Source organism: Myotis lucifugus, unplaced genomic scaffold, assembly GCF_000147115.1.
Source record: "Myotis lucifugus unplaced genomic scaffold, Myoluc2.0 scaffold_113, whole genome shotgun sequence".
NCBI classification, from domain to species: domain Eukaryota; kingdom Metazoa; phylum Chordata; class Mammalia; order Chiroptera; family Vespertilionidae; genus Myotis; species Myotis lucifugus.
Genome location: NW_005871161.1, coordinates 2,404,947 through 2,428,418, shown reverse-complemented (window position 1 = coordinate 2,428,418; position 23,472 = coordinate 2,404,947). Strand labels below are relative to the sequence as shown.

General features: G+C 42.4%; 1 long non-coding RNA gene across 1 annotated transcript; it reads left to right on the top strand.

The window, feature by feature from the left end:
* The first annotated feature begins 4,335 nt into the window (after positions 1 to 4,335).
* On the top strand, positions 4,336 to 9,809 carry LOC111826952. Its single transcript, XR_002830398.1, has 2 exons — positions 4,336 to 4,458; positions 7,384 to 9,809. It is a non-coding gene; the product is annotated as an uncharacterized LOC111826952 (long non-coding RNA).
* The last annotated feature ends 13,663 nt before the right edge of the window (positions 9,810 to 23,472 follow it).

Genomic DNA, 23,472 nt, shown 5'->3' with positions numbered 1-23,472 from the left:
GGGAAAACTGAGGCCCATGGAAGTCAAATAATTTGCCCTTGATCATATAACTAGTAAGAGGCCTGGCAAGGATTATGATCCAAGACTGTCTGGCTCCAAAGGCCATGCTCTTTTATTATATTAAACTGTAAGCATCATGCCCTACTCTATTCTCCACCCCCATGGCCTGCTCAAGTTTCACCAAATCCCCTGTTGAAACCTCTTCAGTGCCTTTCCACTGCTTTAGATGAAAGACCTACTTCTACTCTGGCCCCTTCTGCCTCTGGCTCCCTCTTCAGCTTCATTCCACCCCATGACCCAGTGCTCCACTATTTCAGGTCCTCGAACATGCCAATGCCTCCCTTCTCTGGGCTTTTGCACAAAGTACCTTCAAAGGCTTATCTTTTCCTTTCACTCCAGCTCACTCCTGCTAAACCTTCACACATCATTCTCTTGGGGATGCCTTCACTGACACTTCAGACCAGGAGTTCTCCATCACGGTCCCTGGACCAGCAAACAGCAATAGCACCTGGCAACTTGTGGGCAATGCACATTCTTGGGTCTCACCCCAGAATCCGAATCTCTGGGCAGGGGGCCCAGTGCTCCAGGTGATTCTTTGGCTGCTTAAGCTTGAAAACCACCAGGCTTTCTCCTTTGACACTCTTGACATTGCACGGTGTTTAGCAGCACCCCAGCTCTTATCTGTTCTATATCAGCAGCACTCCTGTGTATGTCTTCGCCTCCCTCCAGGTTGCAACATCCGAACAAGTATTCAGACACAGCTCACTGTCCCCTGGTGGAGAACCACAGCCTTAGACTGAAGGCTGTCTTCCTGCGAGGCATTCCTGTAACTCCTGGGCCTTATTGGAGTTGTCGCCGGCATGTCTGCTGTTACATTGCTGGCAGCGAATGTACTGCGGGCCCTTAGCAGGTTCTGAGGGCATAACGAGGTGACGTGGCAAGCTTGCACTGCACCTCCTCCAACCCAACCCTGTATCTGAACTTTTGGGAGGTGATAGGACTTGGGGCTGGAGTGGGAACACAGGCCAGCACTACCTGCCAGCAAGTCTCCTTCCTCAGAGCCCTGGGAGCAAAGGGGCTCCTGCATGCCCAGCCGAGCAGGATCCAGGGACTGCTGCCTTTACAATACGGCAGCCAAGAATGTGAGTCAATGCAAGAGAGGAAGGAATTGTTCTCTCAGAATGATGCAGAAGGCCCTAACCAAAGATGGGCTCATGCTATTGTCACCGAAAGAGAAACAAAACCGCATTCTGCCCACAAGAGCAATAGGGAGATTATTGGCAACAAGACTGACTCAGCCTGCCTCGTGGTGGCGTAGGCCTTTGTGACAGCGGTGCGTGCAAGTTACAGGAGGGACAGGCAGCTCCTGACCCTCTGCTGCCCCGCATGTCCTCAGTCGGAGGCAATTCCCAGAGCCTGGGGGAAGGAGCGCTGCGGAGTGGAGGAGGAATGAAGGTCTAGCTTGCCTCCCTTTTCCAAATGGATGGTCAGCTTCACCATCCCAGCTCCATAGGGAGTGGATGTGAACACGGGGGCGCTTGGTTGGCTGCGTACCCATCTGTCCTTCTGAGGGCTCCACCACTCCTGGGAATCAATGAGTTCCACTGAGTTCCTAGCCAGTGTGCTCAGTGGATAGAGTGTCGGCCTGCGGATTGCAGGGTCCCGGGTTCATTTCCGGTCATGGGCACATGCCTGGGTTGCAGGCTCAATCCCCAGTAGGGGGTGTGCAGGAGGCAGCCAATCAGTGATTCTCTCGTATCACTGATGTTTCTATCTCTCTCTCCCTCTTTCTTCCTCTCTGAAATCAATAAAAATATATTTTTTAAGAAAGAAATTTATGGCAGACACATGGCTAACGTCAGACTTCATGTCACCTAAAAGATTATTACAATTTGGGAGTAACAGTTGAGGTATGAGAAGGTGTGGACCTAAGAGGCAATTATTTTCAAATATATATACCTTTTTCTTCTTCATCAAAGAAAAGTTTATTTTTGTTGTTGTTGAGATTTTGAAAAGAGGGAGAAAAATGGGGAAAATAGAATGTTTTCTATTCAAAATTTTCATTTTTCTTTTATTTTTTTGTTTCATGTTTGTTACCAGATTGTCCCAACAATTTTCTTTTCTGCTTTTTCACTTAACATTATATTTTAAGGCTGTCTGCAATTAGTGCAAAATGAAATCATTTTCAGAGTGGTACCTAAGTTCAATTTCAGTTCATTCCTACATGTAAAGGCATTAAAATGTCCCAAACATAGAACAAGAAATACAATATTCTAGCACATACTAATGTGTTCACTTAAATCTAAGGACCAATCTCACAATTTCTTTGACACTAGAGATCTACAGAAATCAGTAGTTATGAGCTACTAACCTGCAATCTGTAATGATTTGCATAGGTGCTGAAGCATAATTTCAGTATAGTCTATATGCCAGCTCGATTTAACCAATCTCATTGTGGGCTTTTGCAGTCATAAATAGCTTTACAACTTATGTGTAGGACTTTTTTTTTCTGAAATTAAGAGCATTTCCTTTGAAATGAAGTGAGAAATTCAATCACTGGTTTCGAAAATATGAACACATTGAACCTCGATAAAATTGTCGGTGAAACTGCTTCCCAAATTAAATTCATTAGCAATGTGCGAGTGCATCTAGTTAACTTATCCTTATCAAACTCACGTGAGACTTTAAAAATATATAACAGAGAAAACTGTGCCTCAGTGTTAGCATTTCTCAGGCGATGGCTGAGACCGAAGGGACAAGGCCATATGTGTACGCGATTTGAGGCAGACATGCCCGACACCAGGCATCATCCATTTGTCTCTCACACTGCACCTTACAGCATGAAGAACAATTCAGCATTGCTTAGCGCTAGGTGTTTTTCTGCCAGAAGCGTTTCTTTCATGCCTACTACATTCATGAAAGCTATTTTTAAAACTGGAAAAAACAATGCCTCCCCACAACCCTAAACAAATCCGCATTCCCCTGAGGGCTGGATCTCTCCTTGCAGAAGTTAAAGATAATTTGTACAGAATCAAATTACTGAAGAGAGTTGTAACCTGGTTTCAAATCCTCTTGGGTGTCCTCACTCGGAGCTACCTTGAGTCCTTGCAATTAGAGCAGAGGAGACTGATTTAAAAGCCACGTGTGGTCCAGAGACAGTTGATGGAGAAAACACAGAGGGCAACTGTTTTCCTTTTATCTCCTTCCTCCTTCCTCTCTCTATCTCATTCACTCTCTCTCTTCCTCGCCCTCTCCCTCTCTTTCTCTCATGAGGCATCTATTTTAGTCTGAAGTGGAATATATGGCAAATAGGGGTTCATTAAGATAATGAATACTATAATATCACTATTAAATTGCCCTTAGCTGTCCATGGCCAGCAGCTCAGTTGGTTAGAGTATCATCTTGAGGAGTTACATCAAGGTTTCAGATTTGATCCCAGGTCAGGGCACACACAAGAATCAACCAATGAATGCATAAATAAATGGAGCAATAAACTGATCTCTCTCTCTCAAAAATGCTAAAAATAAAATTATTTTTGAAATTTGTTTATGATATCAGCTAATAATACCTTAAGTAATGTTCTAATCACTTAATAATAAAATTAAGATCAAAAGCCAAATTAACTGATGTTTATGATGAGTTCACTTACAGGGAACCAAAGTGTTGGGGTTTTTTTACACTCAATAAAGACAAAATTCTCTCTCAGATTAAGAGTCAGTCAGCGACAACACGGGAAAAGACGAGGTCAAGGAGGTGGGATGGAGGGACCCCAAGCTTCTTATGGTCCTTCCCAAACCTTTCCCAGCCAGAGAAGCAATGCCCTCAGTGAAGGACAGGAATGGTGTCACCTCAGTGTCTGGCCCTTGTCTCTGTTGAAATGTAAATCTTCAATCACACATTGAGCGTTTATTTATCATTTAAGCCATTGTGGGCAAGGAGGGTGTGAAAGGCAGCGAGAACTCATCCTGGCCTCTAGATAAGATCTGTGAAGATGTTGAGATACTGGCTAACCTACAGGTTCTGTTTCCGAGTTGAAAGTAAAAGGATGATCTGAAAGAAGGGATTGCCTTTAAGTGGAGAATTGCCATATAGGCGACACAATGCTCCTTCCCCATTCGATTGCACACTAAGTTATCCAGGGGCATCAGTGGTCTACATTGAAATCATCCCTTTGGCATATGGAGGTGCACTTTGGGGGGGGACAGTTGGAGTAAATAATAGAGTCAGTTAATTTCTGTCTTCCATTGTAGAGGTTTGGTGGGGGTGGGGGTGGGGAGAGGGCAAAAATCCAAGGATGTAGGAAAGAGAAATAGACTCTGCGACATTCCTTTGAACACAAGAACCAGGCAGAGCAATGAATGACATCCTAAATATACAATGGAAAATTTCTTCCCACAGATTGCTGCTGAATTTCTCCCTGCTGACTTGTCTGGTCTGATGAGGCAGTTTCTGCACTGGGTGAGTGACTTCTTTCTTCTTCATGGACTGATTCTCTTGTAGGTCCTAAAAGCGTGTCTGCCATTCATAAATCTTATTTGACTTGAGGTTGTAAATATTTAACAGGGGCTCATAAATAGGCCCCTTAAGTTCTTTTTCCTTCAATGTTCTGGTTCTTCTCTATCTTTCCTATTTCCCCTAACCCTTCAAAACCCCCAAGTTAAATGGAATTTGCATGTGTACACATATTTTGTAGATGTGTCTCTTTATCATAAGGAGTGCTGAACCGGAGTCAGGAGGCCTTGATTCAAATCATTGCCTCTAATTGCATTTGTCACAGGTCAGGTTGATTCCTGCCTGCTGGGAGTTGCAAAGGAGTGGGGGCTGTGTTCTTCGTGAAGTGCCTACATAGTGCCAAGAAATCTGAGTCCCCTTTTCATAGCTTGCCTTCTATGTGCAACATTCCATGACCAAGTGGTGTAACTTGTCCCTCACCACCCCTTATTCCCAAATCTTCTTTCTCCATCTTCCTCCTTTTTCCCTTTTCTCTTGTTATACTGGAGGGATTATCTAGTGGTTGAGCTAGAGTGGTGGATAGGCCAGGGCAGCTGAAATGTTAAGGTATTAGGAATTGCCCAGATTGTGGGCCATTCATTCAATCATTAAACATTCACTGAGCACCTACAATTTGCCAGGTACTATGATAAGTATGATTTTTAACCTAATTTTAACTGTGCTATTTACCTTATTGCATGAACAACATAGGCCTGCTGTACTCTTTTCTGAAAAGACACACACATACAAAGAGAAGAAATAATATATAGTCCCACTTTCTACAGTTTACCACTACCGATAGTTGGATGTATATTTTTGAAGGGTTTTGACTATATAAGTATACACATAAAAAAGAAAAAATATGAAAATATATTTATCACACATCTTATTTTATTATATATATTAACCTGATTTTTCACATGAATAATCCATTTACCTCATTTTACTTTCTCTTCACTGTTGGCTGGCTGGGTTGGAAGAGGTGATCTTTCTCACATGTGATATAAATTCATTGTAGGATGTACGTATTAGAAAAACATTACCAGAGTCCAATCCCATGGACTGGAAGTTCAAATTCCACGTTAAACCAAAAGAAGATGAAGACGCAAATGATGTCCAAAAAAAGTCCTTATTTTGAGTGATTTACAGGAAACTCCCTGGCCTGGTCAGAATCTGTTTTAGGAATAAGACGAAAATTGTAAGACCAAGCAGATTCAAGAGTGAAGCATCTGTGTCAAGGTGTGTTGGCCCAAGAGGACCATGCAAACACTCGGCCCTTTTACTAACAAATCAGTGTTTCGGGTGCAAAATAAACATCTGAAAAATGTCTCAAGTGTTTTCCTAAGTACGACAGGAGGTAGCCTGCTCATCTCGAATACTCTCATCCAACCATAACCTAGCACGTACTGTTATTACTTGTAATTTTCAGGCAATGTGCCAAGTGCCATGTGAATTACTTAACCTACGTCATTTTATTTTAAAAGGGCTGTCCAGTAGAAACGTTTGCCCTCATTTTAATGTAGAGGAAAATCCAACCCCTAAAGATGAGGGAATTTATCCCAAACCACACAGCTGGTAAGTAAACCCAGGGGCAACCCAAAGCTTCTCGGCTCTCAAGCTCGAGTTCTGAGGCTGCCACATGTCGCTGCCTCTGCCATGTGAAAAGGGCATGAACCATATTGAGTGAATAAATGAATCCACTTACCTTACAATTTATCTTACAGATGGATCTTAATAAATGTTAATTGACTGGGAAACCACAGCTCCTTCTAATTCTCTCACCAAATTTGATTCTGCACACGGAATGAGATAGTAAATTACATGTAATGAACTTGCTGACCAAACTACATTTCCAAGTTTTTGAGACCAGATGAGCTCTCTTGGAGTTAGCAAGGAGACAGTGAGAAATGGCTGGAGGCAATACTCTTCCAACACAACATTTCCCCTCCTCAGGTTATCATCATAGCATCAAGCCAGGGAGCCCTCCTGCCCAGAGACTTTGCTATCCCGCATAAGGTTGGAGCCAAGAGATAAGAATTTGGCACATCACTGCTTCTCAGGGTGTCTTGACTCTGACTATATCTCTGGACCGGTTTCCTTCACTGGAAAATGAGAAAATTGGTTTGAAGATGGCAGAATAGGGGTTTCGGGAGATTCTTTGCTTTCCATCAACTCCCAATGAAAACATCAAAGAATCAAATATTAGTAAAGACGTCAGTGAAACTAAGTAATTGCCAGAGATCAACTTTACATTTGCCAAATAATGGTGAGGTTTGAGCTAAGAAGAGGGAGTAACTGTATACTTTGACATTGAACTGAGTGACAGCTAAAGCAACTGTCAATATCCCCGAAGGCCTATTCCACCAGCCTTTGAATGAGTAGTCCCAGAAGGAGGGTCATGGGAGGGCCTGGGGAGAGGTGAGACATGTCCATCTGGAGACTCAGTTCACCTCTGCAGAAGGATATGAAAGAGAAGCCAGGCCAACAAGCCATTTCCACTGCCCACGATCCTACTGGCCAAGCAAGACTGATGAGTAGGCCCTTTTGCCTCTCAATATCTATCACAATGCCTTGTTCATAGTAGATTTAATAACCTGAAGAAATAAAAGTCACGAGTATTGAAGGACCCACAGAACACTTTGAAATGTGTGCTGGGTTTGGATCTTCAGCTTTAACTTGTCAAATGATGAGGTTTATCTGAGCCCCTGGTTAGGTACCATCGTCAGGGATATGAAAACTGGAGTGTGACGTCACTCCTTAACTCTAACCTCCAGGGTTTCTGTTCCTTTCAGAGGGTGTCTGAGGCGGCCGATCTCCTGCCCAACCCCCAGTTATATCTGAGGGCTTTGTGGTGGAAGAACATGGATAGTTAATGCATCTTCTAATTAACAGGAAAATGAAGACTGTGATGTCATCCCCTCTCTGACACCCTTATGATGTAACGTTCTGAAGACTGCAAGGCTCTTGTGCAGGAAGCACGCACCCCAGGCCTCGCAGGGTTGAATATCGTCGAGCACTGTGATGACTCTCGAAGCCCAGGGGTGTCTGGAACATGGTGTCATTCGCTCTAATGAGACTTGCTGGAAAACCTACGGTGGACAAGACATCTCTATGCGTTGGCCATTGTGGAGAATTTCCAGAGAACTGGACACCAGGACCATGGGGGCTGCTTCTCACAGTTTATTTATTTTTTTCTCCAAGAGCTGGTGGGAGAATTTATCTCTGGGTATTATCCAATCTGTATTCTGACCCCTCATATTCACTAAACTAATGGTGGCTTAAGGAATCATCTTTTCCAGGGATCAAAACTTTAACTTTCTTTGACTACTATTCCCCAAGAGCTCTGTTAAGAGTTTTACATGCATTTTCACATTTAACTCTACAAGGAAGATACTTTTTTTTTTACTTTAAGACAAATGAGGCATGGAGAGCCTAAATAACTTGCCCAAGATCACAAAGCTACTGAGTCCTAGAGCTACAAAATGAACCCAGCTGTGTCTGATCGATTGCCAGAAGGACTAAATAAGATAATGCATGGAAAGGACTTGCCCAAGTATTTGGTACAGAGTAGGCACTCAATAAATGTTAGCTATTATTATTGCATACTCTGTCACCCTCTTTTTTTGGATAATGGAATGTAGCAGAGAGGGCAGTTAATGATGCAAGCCTGTTGGTGCCCTCAAGTACCCACTGACTGACTCCTTTGCCTGCCACTCACCCTACTGGGCACCAACCCAGGGCTCTAAGGGAAGCCATGACTTATTCCAGCCAATGGCAATTAGCTGTCACTTGACTTAACATTTTGTAACAGGGCTCGGCCCATGCCAATTATGACTCCCGGGGGGTCATGTGTCACCAGGACATAACTCTTGAAGATCTTTTCTTTCCTGAGGACCTGGATTCAGCAGCCCCTGGGAAATAACCCAAATGTATTGCAACTGTTGTGTGCTCTATAAAGACATGTTGGAGATGGAGTTGGTCCAGGAGGGATAAGGAGAAGGAAAGCAGTGTGGTTGGGGACCACAGGACCAAGGATCTTGGCTTAGCAAATCAATTAATTAACCTTGTCTCTTGAGAAATTCTAACCTTTGTGACATTGGCCTTAATGGGACCTTGGTGTGGCACTGCAATGGACCAGGGACTGGGGGTCAGACAGTTTGGAGACTTTTATAAATAGAATTTAATTCCGTTTGTAAAACTAGCCTGTGAGGTGTTTGTTATTTCATAAATGAGGAAACTGAGGCTCATGGTGTCCATTTTGAGATGGTTTGAGCCCTTTCCTCCTCTTCTCTCTCCCAAGGTGGGGGATGTCTAATAACCATTTCTAACCTTTTATGTCCAAACAGAACCTTTGAATTCCATTCCCCAAACCTCCCGAAGCTTGTTCTTCCCCCAACCTCCACATTTTATTGACGGACACTCTCATGTATTCAGTTCCTTAAGCCAAAACTGAGGGATCTTCCTGGATTTCACCAAACCCCTTATGCCCCACAGCTCCTCTTCACTGAGACCTCTTACCTCCATCTTGAAAACATTTTCCAAATCCATGTGCTTTGCTCCAAATAAACCAAAACCTTCCTAGTCAACGCCCCATCCTCACCCACCTTGACCCCTCTATTACCTTCCTAACTGGTTGTCATCTTCCTTTGCCCCCCCTCCAATCTGCTCTCTACACAGTTACCGAGCAGATGTTTTCCCCAATGAAAATACGCTCCATCTCTGATCTGTGTAACATCCTCAAATACGACACTTAAAGTAAAACCCGCATTCCTTACACCAAGCCTGTGGCATTCCTCCAGATCTGGACCCTGAGTCCGTTCTGGATATCATCTCCTACTTCAAGCCACACCGGGTTCTTTATGTTCCTCTAACACCCCAACTTTTCATCAGTGTTGGGAGCTTTGCTCTTGCTAGTTCCTCCCACTGGCTCCCTTTGGCCTCAGGGCTGCCTGGGGCTCCTTCTTATGCTTCCTTCTCAGTCCAAGCATAACTTTCTCATGGCTAACCCTGTCCACCCAACTTAGTGTAAATCCTCCCCCTGAATCGCTCTCCTTCATGTCACTTCCAATAAAAAACATCAAAGAATCACCCTTATGATGTAACTGCCACATCCATTGCCCATGTGTGTGTCTCCGTCTGATATTATCTTATTGATTTGGTTTTGTATTTATTGCCCATCTCTTCCAACTAGAAAGAGTGTGAAATCCACGGAGCAAGGATTGTGACTCTTGGTGTTCGCTGCCATGTCTACATTGCTGAGCCAATGGTCTGAAACAGGGTGTTTGTTGATTGAATAAATGACTACCATTCTAAGGCTATGATGGTTGTTTTGCGTCAGAACTAATTCTAGAGGGGTTTCATTAGGACGAGAATTCAAATTGGTGTATAAATGTGGCCCCAAATATCGTTCCAAATCCAAGTAACATTTACAAATGTTTTTATTACTTTGGGTGCATTTTGGAAGAAACCAAAATCAAAAACAAAAGCTGTTTTCCCTCAGTGTTCCGATCTCGGTCTTGTAAACCTCTGTCCACATAACAAAAACAAAACACAACTTAAAAACAAGACATTCTAAACAAGTGTGGGTCTTGGCTGTGGTTTTTCTTGGGTGGGGAGCTCTGGGCGGGCAGGGCCCCGGCTCACGCCTGACAGCTGGCCAGCTCGCTCCTCACTGCCCTCAGCCTCAGCACACTCATCCCCACCCAAACTTCTGTTCTGCTGCTCCTCTCTCCAGTGCGCCCTGCCCTTCCCTCTTTTCTTGTCCAAGTCCGAGCCCCTCTCAGCCTGCGTTGCCCTTCACCCTCATCCCAGCAGCCAGGTGAGCTGAGCTAATGCCTCTGGGTTAAAACCCTGGCTTTGCTCCTACTAGGTGTGTGATCTTGAGCAAATGGTTTACTGTTTCTGACCCTCTGTCTTCTCCTGTGTGGAAAGGGGATAGTACATAGCAGTCCTACGGAAGAAATGGCCTCATCCTTGTGAAGTGCTTGTTAGAGCGCCCCCTGATGCTAAGTGTGCCCATGAGACTTCACTCTGTTGTCCCTTTGTCACTAACCCTAAAAAGTGACATTTTCCTAGGTTGTTTGGTTATTGGAAATTCAACTATTCACTTTGAAACTTCAGAAGATTTTATTCTAAATCACCAGCTCTATTATGTATGGAAGTCTTTCTTCTGTACCAAGAAATGGAGCCCTGAGACACGGGAGTTCAAGGGCACTTTTTCCCTTGCTTCTTAGAAGGCTGCTAAGCCCAGTCTAGCAATAAGGGCCAGCATTTGCAGAGTGCCTTGCATTTTGCTGCTGCTACTACTGTTATTACTGCCACTGCTATGACTGTTACTACTGGTACTACTCACGACAACTTTTGCTATTACTCTCACTGCTGTTGTTACTACTGCTATTGCTAAGACTAGCTAACATGTACTGGGGAGTTGCTAGGTGGCAGGTGATGGTCTAATACACTTTGCTTCACTTCATAAGCACGATAGCCAGGAGGCGGTGTGCATAGTGGCTGGGAAAGTTAGTTCTTGGTTCCAGTGATGAGTAGCTGTGTGATTCTAGGAAAGTTGCTTAACCACTCTGTGTCTCAATTGTCTGAAAATAGGGATATTCATCATCGAATAGAATCAATGAGATAATGCAAGTGGAAAGTTTTGAAAAGCTCTGAACAGTGACTAGCATTTAATGGACATTCGTTATTGTTGATATTAAAAACACCCTTTAGTGTACGTAGGGGTTATTTGTCCTGTACCATCCTGCCCTCCTCTGTGCTGTCACAGCACCGTGCTTTCTGCACACCTGGTGCATTTCCTACAGGTTTTTAATCGTCTTTTATTTCTTGGACTCTCCTACCAGCGTAGACTCCTCTTTAGAATAGGGGAATGAGCCTTGTCCACGGTTATATCCATGTCACCTAGCACAGGCCTGGCACATGCTAAGTTTTTAATATATGCCAATTTGAATGGATAAAGGACTGGATTTTTGAGCATGTATTATAAACCAAATCTTTTGCTAAATTGTTATAACATTTAATGCATATAACAACCTGATCAGATGGAAGACATTCCTCCCTCTGTTCTTCTCTTTCTTCCATTTTTTCTTTCTTACTTTCCCATTTTATAGATGAGAAGACTGAGACCCGTGATGGTAAGTAGCTTGGCCAAAGCCAACCAGCTTCTCTGAATCTATAAATGAATGTTCTTGAACGATGTGGCTATTCTAGCCCTTTTCTTGAGAATAGCATCTTGACCTCACCGGAAAGCAAAATAATATAGCATTATTCTGAGGGCCTCTGAGCATGCCCAGCAATTCACATCATTGAGTATACCAATAGCTATATTTATGTGATTAAAAAAATTCCCGAGTCTGTATGTTTGGGCTTTTGGCTGCCAACTGAGTTGACTGCATGGCTGATCCACATCAATGTAGGAAAATTGTCTGCTAATCTTTTATTATCATGTTCTTGTTCAAAGAACTCTGTTCCTAATTTGCCTGTAGTGCATGGACCCAGTAATTGAAAGAACATAAAGTATTGTTTCTATTCGAAGAACAATGTCCTCTTAAACATTTAAATGATTAAACACACACAAACACTCACATTTTCATTATAAAATGTAATAAAGTAATCCATATAGTAGAACATTTAGAAATGAATAAGAAGGAAAAAAATTACTTTTGATCCCATAACTTTAGCACCATTACTTTTAGCATATTGCTGATTTTTTTTCAGAATTCTTCCTACTTACTTTTACATTTTCATTTCTTATAGTAGTATTCATATAAAGCTGATTCTCTGCTTTCCCTCAACATTTTAACAGAATAATTTTTCTCATTATAATATCATAGCATGCCAATGCACCAAATAGTTAAATGATACTCTCACAGACAAAATCAATAATTCAATTTGGGACATGTTAGATTTGAGGTACTTTTTGGGAATTAGAGTCGAGATGTGAAGCCGGCAGTGGGACAAACACATCTAGGGTGCAGGAGAGGGGCATAGAGAGAGAAATGTGGAGGTTTTGAGTGGTGAGTGGTGTTAAAAACTGTGAGAGTGAATGAGGTCACCTCGTGGGTGAGAGTAGATTAGATCAGTTAGAGAAGAGACCAAAGACTCTTGGAGAGATGGGGTGGAGCTCACAGAGGAGACCCCAAAGAAGCATGCAGTGCAATGTTGGATAACTGCACCACCCCACCACATGGAGGAACTATAACGTATGGAGTCATTCCATTCGAGAAGGGCATCGCATTGTTTTCTGTTTGTTTGTTTTCTCTGAGCACACTGATGTTTCTACTACCGCATTGCAACAATGCTCGCTTGTATTTCCCTGGCCTTTCCCACGGATGGCAGCTATATGCTAGGACCTGGTGGCCTGGTGTCTTAATCCAAGGCCTGGGGACACCTCATTAGATCGCTGAGTAATTCAGTATTTTGTATAATTTATTATAATTAGGCTTGAACGGAGGTAAGGTTAACCTTTACACTGTCTCTGATGAGAGAGAGATTCCCTCAATTCCACCCAACGATCCTTATTAATTACATAAATTAGCTATACGTTAGCTGTAATCAGTTCATCTCTACTGGGTAATGAGTAGTATAAGCAGTATTGGCAGTGAGCATATCGGCTTCCAGGCATGAACTGCTTACCAAGGCTTTTGCGCGTTCATTGCTTGGTTGCAATAACAGAAAATCGGGCACCGTGACTTTAACCTCATTTCCCAGGTAGCTGACCTCCAGCATTCCATCCGGCAGCTCCGGGACTCAAGGGGAGGGGCAATCGCAGGCCCACATCAGAATCCAGACCCCTGCCCTCTGGTGATGGGGCACCTGAAGAAGTGCCTTATATCTATATGGAGAACACAACACGAATAACTATTTTGCTTTAAAAATTAAGTAAAATATGGTAGTAGATAGAGCATATGGCACACAGTAAGTTCTCAGCAAAGATGAGTTCCCTAGTTATCCCTGTGAGTTTAGTCTTCAAAACCCGGATGAAATGTTCTTTCCTCTAGATAAGAACATTAGTTGTTCCTAATTGCAATGATTGATCCGTCCTGGAAGCTCAGACAACATGCTACCTTCGCCTCCCTTTTGTGTTACTTCATTTTGTCTCAAAGTGAAGTTGGATGTTTGCATGTTTCTCTCACCAGGAAAGGAGGTGGGTTCTCCCGGCCTCCCTGGAATGGTGTATAGTATTGTGTGCTCAATATGCTAACCCATTATATTATTTCTATCCAGAGAGTTTCAATGTGGGTCTGTTTAATTAGTAGAGAGGTAGCTGATATCCCCCTGTGCATTTGAAGGTAATACAGTGACTTTTTTTTTTTTACAATCCTTTAAATTCATGATCTGCCCTTCCTTCTCTATTTGCCTGAATTATAGAGGTGGACTTGGGGAAGTTTAATGGGACTTCCTTTCTTCGATGAGTGTTCTTGTATCGGGTAATTAAAAACCACCACCATCTAAACCAAGAAACAACCACAAACGCTGCTTAGAAAGAATAATAGGGGTTTAACTTTTAACTAGGCCTGGATTCTTTTTCTATTTCTCTCTTTATTTCTTTAATTAAATACCCTAACCACCACACACACACACACATATACACACACTTAACAACAATGAGTCACTTGACTCATTTGTATAGTAATTGATAAGCTCTGGAGACGGTGGTATATGATTAAGCACTAGCTTTTTAACCTCAATTGCTGTTTCTTTATGAATTTGGGGCAGAACAAAAATCTGCCTTGCAAAAGAAATATCTGTGATACAGTCTTCATGAATAGGATCTTGCTCATATGCATATATTTGAACTGGAATAAGATAATTCAAGTTAGTGAGTGTTCACAGGGGACTATTCTTGTGTACTGTGCTAAGAGGTCTGTAAAATAAATAACATCACTCACTGTTTTAGAAGTACAAAGCTACCACTTCTTGAGCTTTTACCCTGTACCAGGTACAATGCTAAGCATCATATAAACATTTTCATAATTATTTTGTGTTCTTATAACAGCTCTGTGGGACAGATATTTTTTTCTTGTTTCATTTACACATGTGGAAATGGAGTCTTAAAGAGGTAATTTAACTAGTCCAACCACGGTCACTTGGCTCAAAAAGGTTAGGGCTGGATTCTTAATCCACATTCCCAAGTCTAGGTTCATGACCAACTTTGAGTTCCTATTTTGTAAAAAAGAGTCAAAGTTGAAAAAAAAAACCACCACCACAGATAATGTCCTTCAGGAGCTCTCAGGCTAGCAGGAGTGATAAAATATATATTTTTAAAAATCACACAAAACCTCTCATGCAAAGGAGAAAGTTAGATCTTAAGAAAGATCAAGAAAAATGCAGTGGATGTTCAGATTGAGGAGTGATTCTTTTCTAATCATTAACGTCTCTTTCCATTTTAGCCAAGAGCTCACCTCCTCCAGAAAGGCACTCCTGACTGGCTAATGCCCTACTCTGTGCCACCTCCCCCTATACTTACCTTGTCAGCGTGCTCACCCCAGAGGGCACTGAGTTGCATGGAAAATTAGACTGCGTGGCATTCAGTAGACACTAAATGCATGGGATGAAGGAGTGAATGGGACGTGTGCTTCATGAAAGATGCCGTGCGGGTTTGGATGTTCAGAGATAAGAGTGGCAGAGTGGAGAGCATACCAACAAAAGGAGCAGTCTAAACAAATCCGCAGAGGTTGGCAAATGCCGGTTTCCATGCAGAAGCATGGCGGATGGTCTTGTTTGCCATGTCATGTTCATGAAGGGCAGCGGTGAAATAAAACTTGCGCTCTTGGCTGGGATCCCCTATAGAGATACTCAAATTCCAGATCAGGGGAGTCACATTTTTTTCTTCTCCAACGAAAAGGAGGATTTACAGGATTTTAAAGGAGCATCGACAGAATTTTGAGCAGTTCTGTGACTTAGCAAGATTCATTGGCAGTAGACTTTAAGATTTATTGGTATAGAGCAGGACATCCTGGAAACAGCTTTGGAACTGACATAGATTTGGTGTTGAACCCTAACCTGGTGGTTGACTAGGTATCCTCGGGCATATAACAACTTCTCTAAGCCCTACTCAGTTTCCTCATCTACAAAACAAAGGAATGGGACGTATTGGTCCAGTTGTTAGAGAATTAGAGAAAGAGTATGTCATAGGTTTATCTTAGTCCCTGGTAAGTATTAAGAGCTTGGGAAAGAATGGTTATTACTATTATAATAGGTCACAGACAGAAGAGATTTTTTTTAAAAAAGGATCTCTGGTTGGGAGATTTATGTAAGAGTCTGAATGAGTTTCTAGGAGGTGCTTGGCAGACAATTGGCAGTGGAGATGGCAACGAGGAAAGTGAGCAACTTGAAAATGATTAGAAGTCAGTCAGAGAAGAGCAGGAGTTGGCTGTGAGATAGTCATAATATAAGTATGACTCCTGCTATCAAAGGTCTCAGAGTCCTTTTTCAAATTTTATGCACAAGGAAGAATGAGGGCACAGAGCGCCAAGTGAGACAATGTTGGGTAGAACGCTGCGTGCACAGAAAACCCGATGGTAAGTCAGAGCTAAAGCAGCTATGGCTTACTGAGCAGCTGCTTCATGTCAGGAAGTATTCTGGAGGCCAGCATGTATTTTCTTACTTCATACTTGTTTTAGAGATCGGGAAACTAAAGCTTCAGGCAGTCAATCATTCCTCAAGGACAGAGAGATCTGGTAGATGGCTGAGCTGGCATCCAAACCCATATCTGTCTGACGCCAATGTGTGTAGAATAGACTATGGATGTTCTAGGAAAGAATTATGTTTGGTCCTAAAGTGTTGGGTGGGGTGTCATAGGGAGGAGGGAGCATTTGAAGCACAAGAATGAACATGTATGACCTGCTGGAATTGAGTCCTTTCTGTCTGTGGGGCAATGAGGAAACGAGTATAATAGACCAGTATTACACATTATCTTTCCTCCTGGGGGAAAAAGTAATGTGATTCTTGGTTTTCTAAAATAAAGATAACTGCAAAGAAAATACATTTCCAGATAGGCTCCCCCAAAACAATATATGTTCATGCAGAGCAAAATCAGCAATTCACTGAGTTCAAAATTTTACAAAATCGGTGAAGTTTAGGAGTGTTGGATTGCTCTCAGAACTTAGCATTAATTTATGTTCCCTACTGTCTTCTCTTTGTTGGTACCATTTCTTTCCACTCCCTAGTCCATTAGAATTTATTCCAGTCTTAAAATTCCTTTGAAAAATTTCTTATGGGTCCTCCTCCCCTGTTAGTCTCTGATGTCGCCAGTCCTCTGCACACACCACGTTCCCTTCCTAGATAGAGTTGAGTCTCATTATTCACAGTAGTTACATTCTATAAAGTTGTTGGGAACACTGAATTAGTGAATACTATACCATTGCTCCTAGGGGAAATATAATGTTAGGTTCCTGTGAGCCTCTGGTCACAATGTTTTCATCAAGCGATCAGTAAATAAACTTGCTTTATGCATGTTTCTACTTAATGTTATTTTATTTAGTATATATTATTGGTTCACTGACATTGAACTCATGACCAACAGACACTACAGCTTATGCTTGAACAAAGCTCATCCAACATATGTATTTTCTCTATAAGGCACATTGCAGCCTTATTATGCTTAGGAATAGACAGCACCTCAGCTCTACCACAGGGAGCCATTCTAAAAGTGAACCATCAAAAAGCACAAAAATGAGAAAAATGAGGCACTAAATCGATCAGGAAAAGAATATTTATTTACAATAAGAGAGCAGAAACCAGGAGGCAAAGCATCACCTTAGACCAGTAGTTCTCAACCTTCCTAATGCTGCGACCCTTTAATACAGTTCCTCATGTTGTGGTGACCCCCAATTTCATTGTTACAAATTGAACATAATTAAAGCATAGTGATTAATCACAAAAACAATATGTAATTATATATGTGTTTTCCGATGGTCTTAGGCAACCCCTGTGAAAGGGTCTTTCGACCCCCAAAGGGGTCGCGACCCACAGGTTGAGAACTGCTGCCTTAGATCATAGTTGGGGGGGATCTGCAGGATGGGAGGTGTCAATATTTTTTACTGCTCTGTCCATGTCAATGAATGACCTGAGTTTCTAAGTGCTGATTTTCGAGTGACTAATAAATCTTAGCAGGTAAGTGAATTCACAAATATGGAATCCATGAGCAATGAGGATTGACTGTAGTTAAATGTTTAACAGGATTGAATTATAACATCCTATTTGGCCACTAGGTGCTACCAAACAACCCAAGAGCTATTTCAATGTTAAGTTCCCTTCAAGTTCTTTAAAATGAACCAGCGTTTGACTTGATCAAATTTGTGTTTCCAGCTTTGCAAGACAAGCCTGTAATTTTTTTTAATTTAAAAACATTAAACATTTATTTTTAATTATAGTTGGCATACACTATTATAATGACTCAACATTTATGTACCTTGCAAAGTGGTCACCACATGAAGTCTAGCAACCACCTGTCACTGTACATAGTTATGATGATGTTATTGACTCTATTCCTATGCTGAACACTAGATCCCTGTGATTTATTTTATAACTGGAAGTTTGTGCTTCTTAATCCCATTCCCCTTTTCCACTCGACCCCCCACCTACCTCCCCAGTGGATTTTTAAAAAGCAGGGCAAGTATATTAAGTAGACATTTGGGAGAAAATACTTTCTTTTATTCCTAAATTTCTAGGTCACAGAAGTCAGGATGTTTCATAGCAAATGTTTACAGTCACTGTCAGCAATTTGCCAAGTACACACATACATTCAATTTGCAGAAGCAGTGAAATGGGAAGAACTAAGTACAGGCGGCAAAGGTGCAGGGAAGGTGCCCTCCAGATGTCATTGACCAGGAGGATTGAACACAGAGCGTCAAGTGCCAGGAATGACAGTCGTTCGGCTGCAAGGGCCACTCAGAGGCTTTGTGGGTTGTGTGTGAAGATGTCCCTCAAAGATTTCGAAAGTCCAGATTCATCCTGAAAGAAAACGTATTTGTTTACCGAATTGCTTGCTGAGTAAAAATGACCTCCACGGACTGTTTTTAGCTGTTTCTCATGAAGGGGCATTCCAGGTGATGGTTTGATGGCCAAACCGTGTTGGGCTAAGAGTAGGTTTGATCTTCTCCAATACCCTTTTTTATCTTCTTGCTCCACAGTTCAGGGTAAAGGTGGCTCCCTAAAACTCACAGCCAAATGCTCTGGAGTATTATCTGAGACTGATACACTACGACCTTAGCCTATTTTTCACGTCACCCCAATCCTTTCCCATTATAGCTATCCCCATGATGTTCTGTGTATCCACAAAACCAAATGTCACGTGCCTGCCTCCACATTTTTGCATCCCTTCATCAACACACATACATGCACTTGTTTCCAATTTCTTAGCAACTGACTAGGAAAACACATCCTCTAAGGCAGAGCCTCAGCTCCAACGTTAGAACAGTCCTTTCTAAACTTCTGATGGCACAGCGCCTTCTCCTTCCCCTACATGACTAGATGCACTTAGTCCTTCCAGCTCAGAAGTCCTGAGTCTGCGAAGTGTCATCTGTATCGCTCCTCTGTGATTCATTTTTATTCTTCCAGGCTGTCATCTTACACATATTCCTGTAGCGATTTCAGTTTAGTTCATCTGTAGAAGCAGTTAACTTCTCTGCTCTTTAGTTTCCTTCTCTATCTAAGAACAGGGGCTCATACTAGGAATATTACATGTAGGGTTGTTGTGAAGACTAAATGAAACAGAAGATAGCCCTGATTAGGGAGTATGCTTAAATCAATTATTAGCCTTTTATGCTTCTTTTTAGCTACTACCCCCAGGACAGTAGCATCATAAATGCACAACTTCCATTTAGTGTGGACTTTTCTCATCTATTTGACATGTACAAATTCAACTACACTCTCTTTTACATGTAATTCCAAGAGTATACAATTATATTTCTGCACATATACTAATAACTACTTACACTGTATATTGATATACATCTATTACTGTGGTAGATTGTCCTTTCTGGGAAACTTAAGGGATTCTCACGGGTAACATTAGGTATATGTAACTTTCACATGTCATATGAGATTCAACTCCATTACTATGTGCTAGATGCTTTATATATAATATCTCATTTAATCTGTGAACTCATTTACTTTGCAGAAGAGAAATTTAAGGCTCAGGGAGGTTAATCAACTAGCCCAAGGTCACACAGATACAAAAATAAAGATTTTAAAACCAAAATTGCCTATAACCGAAGGCTTTGCTAATTCATTCCCATCCTATTGATGGATCTGTATTGTGGGTAACAGGGATGCCCCCGTGTGAGCAGGGGTCAGAGGTCAACAAGGGAGATGGGGATCTGGTCATCACTGAAATTGTGGCCTTGTCATTTGCCCTCATGGGAGCATTGTCCGACCTTTATGACCTAGGCCCGTGGTTGGCAAACTGTGGCTCGCGAGCCACATGTGGCTCTTTGGCCCCTTGAGTGTGGCCACGAAGTTTCAATCGCACTGTATGTGCGTGCCCGCACATGGTATTTTGTGGAAGAGCCACACTCAAGGGGCCGCAGTTTGCCGACCACTGACCTAGGGCATCTATTTGAGACTGGGGACAACCCTTTCAGTCTGATCTTCTGGTTCCCTTAGGGACATCTAGCGTGTCCTGCATGTAAATACAAGCTGTGGCTGGAAGCCAGGCTTTGACTTTGCATCCACCGGCTGATGTAGGCGAGGCTCTGATTTCATCAGCCTGATGTCACTTAATGTTTTGTCTGTTGCTTTCGAGGTGACATCTGCTGACAGCACCTGATGACACTGTTCTAGGTGGAAGGTCCCAAGGGACCCTGTTCAGGAATATTTTTAGCCCAAATCTAAGCTCTTGATTTGATTTGACCTGAGAGAGTAACTAATTGTAAGAGAGCTAGTTCATATCTCAGGACTCCCCCCACCCCCCCACCACCACCCAACACTTTGTTATCCACATAGAATAGTGATGTGCTAGTTGCTGAAATCAATAAACATCCCTTCTGTGCTGAACCCCAGGCATAACAAGGTCAATAGGACATGACCCTTGCACTCATATATAACCATCTATATATAGTCCTTAGTAAATTTACATTTCCTTTGTGCTGAGATAGATTCCTGGTTGCACTTCTGTGTAGTTTGCTCACTGTAAGTTGTTTGCCCATCTATGTTGGTGATGCTTGTCTTGACTAGAGAGGAACAGTGACCAACATATGGAGCAGGACAGGTGACAGAATGCTCACTGAGTGAGGAGTTAGGAGACTCAGCTCAAATTATAGTTCTGCTTCCTATTTGCTGCGTGACCTGGGGCACATAATTAAATCTCTCCAAGCTTTTCTGTCTTTAATGAGATAAACCTGTTATCTCCCCCATGGCCCTGTATCCTATTTGGTAGTGTTCTTCACAGTGCTCTGTAAACTGTGTGGCATTCTCATTTCATATGAGGTTAAATGTACTGCATTCTACAGAGCCTACATTTTGGAAATCTAGAAATCCATCTTTTTTGTCTATGGTCTTTTAAAAATTCACCAGACTATTAAATTAATGAGACTACTTCATCCTCTGACTGTGGGGTAAATTGGAGTTAATGCTCATATGTCCTGTCTTTTAAAAGCTGCAATTAGCTCAGTCAGTGTAGCTCAGTGGTTGAGCATCGACCTATGAACCAGGAGGTCAGGGTTCAATTTCCAATCAGGGCGCACGCCTGGGTTGCAGGCTCAATCCCCAGTGTGGGTCGTGCAAGAGGCAGTTAATCAATGATACTCTCTTCTATATCTCTTTCTCCCTCTTCCTTTCTCTCTGAAATATATAGATATACACACACACACATACATAGAGTGGGGCCTTGACTTACGAGTGTCCGGACTAACGAGTTTTTCAAGATACGAGCCGTCTCTCGGCCGATTTTTTGCTTTGAGTTGCGAGCTAAAATTCGGGTTAAGAGCCAGCTTCAGATACCCCACCGCTAGTTGGCGCAGTGAACGTCACAGTGAACGCCACAACATCAGCCCAGCATCACGTGTCTCACTCGTTCACTGTTGATTTGACATACGAGTAATTTGAGTTACGAGCTCCGTCACGGAACGAATTAACACTCCGGTGTGGGGTGAATTTCCCGCCAAAATATAAGATGGCTCTGTCTTTTGGTTTTGTTCCATCCACCAAAAGGGTGGATTACAAACAAATATTTGGTAATACGCAGTTACAATCGGCCCGAGTTTACACGTTTCCCGCACTCCACCGCAAATCTATATGAACTGAGTTAAAGACGGCTGTGTGTGTATATATATATATATATACATATATATATATATATATATATATATATATATATATATATTTAAGCTGGCAATTAGTTAAAATATAGTGAATGAATGCTTGGCACCTAATGTGATCACTCTTTCCAAAGTAGAGACTTGAGACAGTTTGAGAAAGGATTTCAGGGCCACCTTTGGATAAAGAGGGGCCTCCTGCAGTATTGGTGAGATTTCCATGACAATTCAATGGCCCATGAGAATTACGACATGCACTATTTGAAATGTGGGTTATTCCTAGGACAGCTGGACCTACTCTTTATCTTCTGACATCAGGTTCCGGGTGTAGTGTGCTGCGCAACAGCAGTCTTTGATCTTAGAATGTGCTGCCGAAATCATTGGTGAGTTGATGTGAGAGGTAGGAATGTTATGACCTACTTCCAGGGATCTAAGTTTGATATGAAGTTTATGTCTTCTTAGTAATGACTGTTATTCAGGATAGAGGGCCTGCCAGCATGAAAATATCAAGATGTTAGAGAATAATTAACCCATAAGAAAAAGTGAATGGCAGAGCAGCCATGTTTAACTGAACAGGCTTTGAAGCCAGACTTGGATTTAAATCCTGGCTCTGCCACTAGTGAGCTGTGTGATTCTGAGCAAAGTAGTTAAACTTTCTGACTTTTGCTTTTTCTCATCTGTAGAATTGGATACAAATAGTATCCCTGCCTAAGGCTGTTGTGAGGAGTAAGTGAAATAATGAATGTGGAACGCTCAAAATTTTGACAACCATCATCCTCATCATTATTATTATTGCCTTTATCATCATCATCTTGACTTCACCACTTATTCCTGTGGTTCAATTGAGGTCCATATCAATTTTTCCATTTCATCCTAGCTGGCTATCTTCCATTTCAAATAATGGCCCACCTTCTCTTTTTAAAAAAATCCTTTTGCATCTTCTCAAACTCATCTGGCTCAGCCATCTGAAGCTGACTCGGAGGAAGGGAGTAGATTAAGCCTTTTGAACTCCCCGTAGAAAAATGGTTCAAGATCCCACCTGGATTTTCCAAATCCCAGCAGTGGAGAGTGAAACATGGTCCCCAAGGCAGTTGTGATATGGCACCTCCTTGGCTGGGACTTCTCTGCTCCTCCCTCACACTCATCCGAATGGCGCCCGGAGTCCCAGAGAGTGTATCAGGCATGCCCTGCGGAACTAGTCTTCTTGACTACTCTGTGTGCAGACGTGTGCCATCTGCTTACGCATCCCATCTTCCCTCTTCTCATTCACTCATCCGTGTGTTCATGTATTCATGTTTCTCCAACAGTTACCTTTTCCATGTTATGTGACAGATTAGGGGTAGAATGAAGAGACATGATGGCTTTCCAATGTGACACATGGTGTAACGAAGGGTGTTCAAAGGTAAATAGATTATTACAATGCAGTATGATAAAGGCAATAGTGAAAGAAGGGTGGAGGGCGAGGAAGCATCAAAGAGGAGGACCTGCCCCGTCGCCGAGGATCCGGGAAGGAACATGGACTAGTTGATGTGGAAGCTGGGTCTGGTTAGTTAAAGAGCAAGGGTGCAGGCGGTCCAGCTGGAGAGCAGTATGAATGGAGAACTCTACCTCCTGGCTCTCCCCTGGCACCAGCAACCAGCTGCTCTCAGCTGTCTGGCACTTTTATTTTTACTTCCTTTTTTCTTGAGAACTTGACCGAATACCTGAGATATGA